General features: G+C 37.5%; 1 long non-coding RNA gene across 1 annotated transcript; it reads left to right on the top strand.

The window, feature by feature from the left end:
* Window positions 1-644: 644 nt before the first annotated feature.
* On the top strand, window positions 645-6,160 carry LOC108536214 (uncharacterized). The gene is made up of 3 exons (XR_001887457.1): window positions 645-682; window positions 5,455-5,545; window positions 6,119-6,160. It is a non-coding gene; the product is annotated as an uncharacterized LOC108536214 (long non-coding RNA).
* The last annotated feature ends 1,353 nt before the right edge of the window (window positions 6,161-7,513 follow it).

Raw genomic sequence — 7,513 nt, 5'->3', positions numbered from 1 at the left:
CTCTGCCTTTCTCCCAGTTATAATGGAAGAGGTGTCCTGCTGTCATGTAAGGCCATCCCCTTCATTGCTGCTTTCAGAGATCAGCACTATGCTGTTTCTTTTTTGCAACATGATTTTCTTCCTCTCCATGAGATCATTTCTATTTGCACACAAATATGTCTTCATATCACCCATCATTTAAAAATATTCCATGCCTCTTCAGCTATCATTTCAATATCTGCTCTCTTTACAACAAAACTCCTTAAAGAATTCTCTGTGTTCATTGCTTCCACTTCCTGCCATTCTATTCTGTCTTAACCTCACTGTAATTGAACTCTTGTTAACTGAAATTACTTTTATCACCATCACCAACATTTTATATCTTCCCAAAGCAAATGGTCAATTTTCTGTCCTACCTTGCTCAAAATTTCAGTAGGATTCAACAAATCTGACCACTTCCTTCTCTTAAATAACTTCATTTTCTAGGCTTTTGAGACCATGTTTATGTGCTTTTTCCCTCCATCTTGAGGAAAACCTTGAGGAAAACTCTTTCTCAGTCTCCTTTAATGATTTTTTTTTCTTTCTTTTTTTTTTTTTTTTAGATGGAGTCTTAACTGTTGCCCAGGCTGTAGTGCAGTGGTGTCATCTCGGCTCACAGCAACCTCTGCTTCCTGGATTCAAGCAATTCTCCTACCTCAGCCTCGTGAGTAGCTGGGATTACAGGTGCCCACCACCATGCCTAGCTAATTTTTGTATGTTCAGTAGAGATGGAGTTTCACCATATTGGCCAGGCTGGTCTCAAACTCCTGACCTCAGACAATCTATCCACCTCAGCCTCCCAAAATACTGGGATTACAAGCGACGGCTCTTCTTTATCAGACCTCTAACTCCAGGATATCCTAGGGCTCTGTCCTCAGCCATTTCCCATTCACTAGCTTCTCTTTTCCTAAGACCATTTTATCCATTTTAATGGCTCCAAATGCCACTCACACACCATTCTTCCTAGTAATGAGTAATTAATAACAAATGAATAAATGAATGTATTTATAATAAATGTGGCCTTTTTAATAGTCTTAGCTATACCTTGTATATATACCATGTGACCTTGGACATATTTATTTATGTCTCTACTGGTAGCATTACTTTGTGCCTGGGGTTCTTATGAAAATTAGGTGATAATATACATAAAGTACTTAGCACAGTGCCTGGAGAATAGGTGGTCTCCAATAAATGCTAACACAAAAAAAAATCTTAGTTGTGATACCAACGGGCTATTATTTAGAATGATGCCATCAAGTCAAGCACATTCAAGTTCTTAAATTTTTACCACAAGATCACATGCACAAGATGGTAAAAATCACTTGGCCTTTTATGAACGTCTATTCATGAGCTATCTCAGCAAAATGCGTAAGTGATTACGCTTTTTATTTGGTCAAGGTGATGGTTTCATGGCTGTACCATACATGTCGCAAATAACTCCATTTCCTCAACTTTAGATAGGAATACAGCCAATTGAAGAAAAGCTTAGAATGAATGTTTCCTATTAAATTCATACATAGAGTTTAAGTTTATCCACATTGGGAATAATTGAAATGTTTACTCTCTCTGGGAAATACGTCATGGGTAAAAGGCAGATTTAACTTCTTTCTTCTAAATTCACACCATTTTAGAGGGAGATAAAATCTTTATATTTTTTTCTCATTTCATTTTTAAGTCAGCCTTGCAAGTTAGCAGAAAGAATATTTTTATTTTATAGATGAAAATACTGAGGTTAATTTGCTGTTCAAAATCACACCACTTGTATTTGGTAAACTTGTGCTTGACACCCAGGTCTTGATTGATCAGATGTTGAACATTCCAGTGCTATTTTTTAATGCTGCCGCCTTAATGGAGTACAAAATGAATTTATCTTATCATATGAAATAGAACAGGTTGTTTCCACTTGTTAACACCAATACCTTTATTTTACTGCTTTCTAAAACATTTCCCTTAACATCCCTCTAACTGAGAAGCTCCAGGTGCATGCCTTAATCTACTGTATATAACTTTACATGCCATGAAACACAGCCATTTAACTCTTGTGAATTTCTAGTAATGCGGAAGACACCCAAATACTCACCAGTTATCAAACACGACCAAAAATGGAGGAAGAGTTATAGCAAAAGACCAGCCTACAAAGAGGTTTCTTTAGAAGGCAGTGAGTAGAGAATAGCTTTCAGAATCAGTTGCAGCTGGGTCTGGACTCTTTTCATCATGATTTTGCTATGTCACTTGAGGCATAAATACTTTGAATCTGTTTCTCATCTAAAAATGAGGACAGTAAAATGTAATTCAAGGGTCAGCATGAGGATTAAAGTGCTTATTAAGTATTTGTGAATAAAATCAACTCAAAATGAATTAAAGATGTAAATGTAAGATACGAAACTTTAGAACTCCTAGGAAAAAACACAGGGGAAAAGCTTCAAAACATTGGTCTTGACAATGATTTATTGGATATGACATCAAAAGCACAGGTAACAAAAGCAAGAATAGACAAGTGGAACCACATCAAACTAAACCGCCTCTGCACAGGAAAGGAAACAACCAACAAAGTGAAAATACAACCTAAGTAATTGGAGGAAATATTTGTAAACCATATATTTGGTAAGAGGTTATTACTAAATGTATATAAGGAACCCACATGATTCAATAGCAAAACAAAACAAAACCTGATGAAAACAACAATCTGATTTTAAAATGGGCAAAGGATTTAAATAGAAATATCTCCAAAGGTGACATGGTCTGGATGTGTGTTTTCTTCAAATCTCACGTTGAAATGTGATCTCCAATGTGCGAGGTAGGCCTAGTAAGAGGTGTTTGTCACGGGGGAGGATCCCGCATGAATGGCTTGATGCCACCCCTGTGGTAATGAGTGAGTTCTCACTCTGCTAGTTCACGTGAGAGCTGATTGTTTTAGAGTGTGGTACCTCCCCCAACCCTTGCTCTTTCTCTTGCTTTGCTCTTGTCATGACACGCCCGCTCCCACTTTGCCCTCTACCATGAACCAACGCTCCCTGAAGCCTCACTAGAAGCTGAGCAGATGCCGGTGCCATGTTTTCTGTACAGCCTGGAGAACCATGAGCCAATTAAACCTCTTTTCTTATAGATTACCCACTTTCAGGTATTTCATTATGGTAACACAAATAGACTAGCAGAGAAAGCATACAGATGGCCAACAGGTATATGAAAAGATGCCCAACGTCACTAATAATCAAATAAAAGTAAATCAAAACAATAATGAGGTATCACTTCACACCTTTTAGAATAGCCCTTATTTTTTTTTTTAAAGAAGATAAGTGTTGGCAAAGATGAAGAAAATTAAAACTCTTATATGCTGTTGGTAAGAATGTAAAATGATGTAGCCACTATAAAAAGCAGAATGAGGGTTCCTCAAAAAATTAAAAATAGAACTATCATATGATCTAACAATCCTAATTCTAGGTATTTATCCAAAATAACTTAAATCAGGATCTCAAAGTCATATGTGCAGTCCCATGTTTATTGTAGCATTATTTACAATAGCCAAGAAATCGCTATCATGGTTGTGTGAATAAAGAAAATGTTGTATGTACACACAATGGAATACTATTAAGCCTTAGTCAAAGAAGGAAACTACCATGTGTAACAACATGGATGATCCTTGAGGACACTATGCTAACCGAAATAAGCCAAACAGAAGAACAAACACAGCATGATCCTTTTTTTATGTGAGTTATATAAAGCAGTCAAATTAAGCAGAGAGTAGAATGTTGGCTGCCAGGGGTTTTGGGAGAGGGGACTGGGAAGGTGCTGTTCAACAGGTGCAAAGTTTCAACTATGCAAGATGAATAAGTTCTAGAAACTGTCTGTGCAACATTGTACCTGCAGTCAACGATACTGTACTGTACCTCTAAAAACTTGTTCAGAGGGTATATCTCATTTTTATTCTTACCACAGTTAAAAAAAGAAAGAAAGAGAGCCACCCATATCCAAGTTTGATCATTAAAATATCTATTTGTTTTCCTGGATTTTGTATCATTTGATTCTTAAATATTCCTTCTTGCTATAGCACTGTATAGCAATATGAAAAGTCCCTAAATACAGTAACATCTAGGGTTCACACCTTGTGCTACTCTACTAAACTATTTTTGAAGGGGTGGGCTATATCCTACCCCTGAAACCTCCTGCTAAGACTCCGGTAGAAAACAAATTGTTTCATGCACCAGGAGCCCAGAGTTATTTTGGGCCTGCCACTTACCAGCAATGTGGTCTTGTGTGGGTCATTTAACATTGCTTATATTTTCTTTTGTTATCTATAAGTCCATGAGGCTGGGCTAAATAATCTACTAGATAATTCCTGTCCCAATATTCTCTGATTCAACATATGAATTGATAACAAGGATTTCCAAATTAAAACAAATTCAGTGTTGCATCCAATTCGGAATGCACTGACGTGATGTTACCAGATTTAGCATATCTGTGGAGAGAGGGAAAAAATACAGAGTTTACTGGCAGCCTGGGTGAGTCAAAAGGCCAAGCTATTTTTGGTAAAGACCACTAAACTGTCTCAGGCACTTATATGCATTTTCTTAGCAATAGAACAAAGCATTCTGCTCAAATTCCAGGGAAAGACCTACACCTTTGCTGCAATTCAATAGTGAAAGAAATATACTTTATCAAATAAAGACAAGACACACTGAATACTGACTGGGTAGTATTTATGTCAGGCTTCTACGTTTGCTGATTGGTAAGATTTTCAAGTGACCTCATTATTAGATAAGACTCGTAGCTTAAGGAGGGGCTAAAGCAGCATTATTTAACTCTTTTTTCCCCTTTTGCCCACATTGAATTGAATTAACACATCCTTAATAAGTATTAAGAGTTACCTTGTGATGGGTCCGTTTGCCAGTGCTGTGAGATAAAATGAACTCATGCATATTAAATTTGGAAAACAACTTTTCAAACTAAAGTCAGATCAGTGAGTCTTTCTAGTGTATATGCATAATTAAAATAAATAACATAACTTTTCTTTCATCCCCGATGTTACTGTCATATCAAAACTACTGAAATTTGAGTGAGTTCAGCTCTACTAGAGATGGATAACCCTGATACCCTCTGTGTCTGCGTCGAGGAGGCTGCAAAAAGTGGCATTAGCAAATAAGGACTCCAAAGACAATACTCAAATCCCAGTTCTGCCTCCTCATGGCTCTCGCTGGCTCTACCTTGGGCAAGGGATATAGACTCTGGCCCACTTTGTTTCCTTATCTGAACAATGGTGATCATAACTGCACCTAATGTATTAAATATACATGTGAAGTATTCAAGCTAGGGGCTGACAGGTAGCAATAAGTAAACACTATTAGTATTATTTACCTATTACTAAAACAAACTTGGAATTACAGTTTTGTATAATTGTATATTTTGTATCTTTATGTGTATGTAAATTGGCTCTTTCAGGTTCCACAGTGCAGAAATTCACCTATTCCTCATTTGTTTTGCCACTTAAGATCCATTTTTGCCATTTAAGAGCTACCTTGCCACTTCACAGGTAAAATGTTAAATGATTTGCTTCCACCTCCACTAAATGTGAACCTTTGTAAACATAGGGGGCTGGGTCAAGGCATCTTCCAGCCACACGGGGAATGAAAAATGGAGGCCACACTTAGAAAGCAGATGGGAGGAATGTAAAAAGAGAATCTAAGCTGTTGTATTCAGACCTTATTCAAGGTACCTCTAAAACCCTATTCTTGAAATGTTTATTTGTGTGGGACAATACGTCCTCCATGTTGATTGAACTAGCTTAAGATGATGATCATCTGACACTGGCTAAAAGCAAGTCCTAGCTCTTAGACACATTAAAAACGCAACTCTCTTGGCCTACTGAATCAATATTCAGGAGTGAAGCTGAGGAATTCTTAATCTTTAATCAGGGTCCCAGTGCTTCTCCTATAAACCCTGGTTATAGGGTGAATTAAGTTCCCCAAAATTCACATGTTGAAGTCCCAACCCCCAGTATCTCAGAATGTGACTATATTTGGATATGGGGTTTTAAAATATGTATTTAAGGCTAAATGAGATCACTAATGTGTGCCCTCATTTAATATGACTGGTGTCTTTATAGGAAGAAGAGATTAGGACACAGACACACATAGAAGAAAGACCATGGCTGAACAGTGGTTCATGCCTGTAATCCCAGCACTTTGGGAGGCCAAGGCGGGTGGATCACCAGAGATTAGGAGTTCAAGACCAGCCTGGGCACCACGGAGAAACCCCGTCTCTACTAAAAATGCAAAAATTAGCCAGCTGTGGTGGTGGGCACCAGCTACTCGGGAGGCTGAGGCTGGAGAATCACTTGAACCTGGGAGGTAAAGGTTGCAGTGAGCCAAGATTGTGCCATCACACTCCAGCGTGAGCAGCAAGAGTGAAACTCTGTCTGAAAGAAGAAGAAGGAGGAGGAGAAGGAGGAGGAGGAAAGAAGAAGAAGGAAAGAAGGAGAAAGAAGAAGGAAGAAGTAGGAAGAACCATGTGAGAAAACAGAAAAGACATCTATGTACAAGCCAAAGAGAAAGGACTTGGGGGAAAAAAAAAATCCTGCTGACATCTTGCTCTTGTACTTCCAGCACCCAGAACTGAGAAAATAAATATCTGTTGTTTAAGCCACCCAATCTGTGGTACTTTGTTAAGGAAGCCCTAGGAAACTAATGTAACCAGCTCTTATAAACAACTCTAGTACTTCTCATCTTATACCAACATCTGTTTTGCAACCTTTTAGGCAAGCAATCCTACAGCTTTTGTTTAAAGCTCCCTGCAAAGGGAACTCATGAAATTCCATTATGGCCCATTCCATTGTAGAGCTGCTGTTTCTCTGTGAGAAGATATTCCTTACCTTGTGCTGAAATTTATATTATCCTAACAAGTAAGGTTCATAATGATAATACTGGGACACTGGGACATTCTGAAAACCTAGAGTGCTTCCAGAATAATCAAAGTAAACATTTTACACACTGAAAGCTTATGTATATTGTCTATGGTATAATTTTGATGTGAATATTCTACCTTTTAATTAACTTGGGATGTATGATAAATATTATTTGATTATAACCAGAACATCCAATTTACTGATCTTTCTGGTTAAAGTGTAGTTTATCATAGTTTCTAAAAGTAGAATGAGATAAAAATATGTGTGGTGTTTTCTTCACCCAGGGATTTTGAACTTCTGAGGTATAATCACCAAATGATGATAAAATCTTAATAGATTTGGCTTCACTGTCCTTTTTAAGGTCGAATTCTTTAGCTGGAGAAGTAATATTTGTTGCATACAGATTTTTGTCTGCCCATCACAAGCTTCCTATTCCTATAAACTTACAGGCAACACTTCTGTTAGGAAGTAATATTTTAAAAATATCTTCCAGCATGTCCTGCCAACCATTTTACTGAAACAATGATTATTTTGGACAGGCACTGCCTAGTGGAGTTGTTTAAACTGATTCAATTACCTGTATAAATGACCCCTAAA

The sequence above is a fragment of the Rhinopithecus bieti genome, unplaced genomic scaffold (assembly GCF_001698545.2).
Source record: "Rhinopithecus bieti isolate Rb0 unplaced genomic scaffold, ASM169854v2 scaffold_788, whole genome shotgun sequence".
In the NCBI taxonomy this organism is placed as follows: domain Eukaryota; kingdom Metazoa; phylum Chordata; class Mammalia; order Primates; family Cercopithecidae; genus Rhinopithecus; species Rhinopithecus bieti.
Note: the sequence above shows the minus strand (reverse complement) of the source record. Positions and strands in the feature narration are given on the sequence as shown.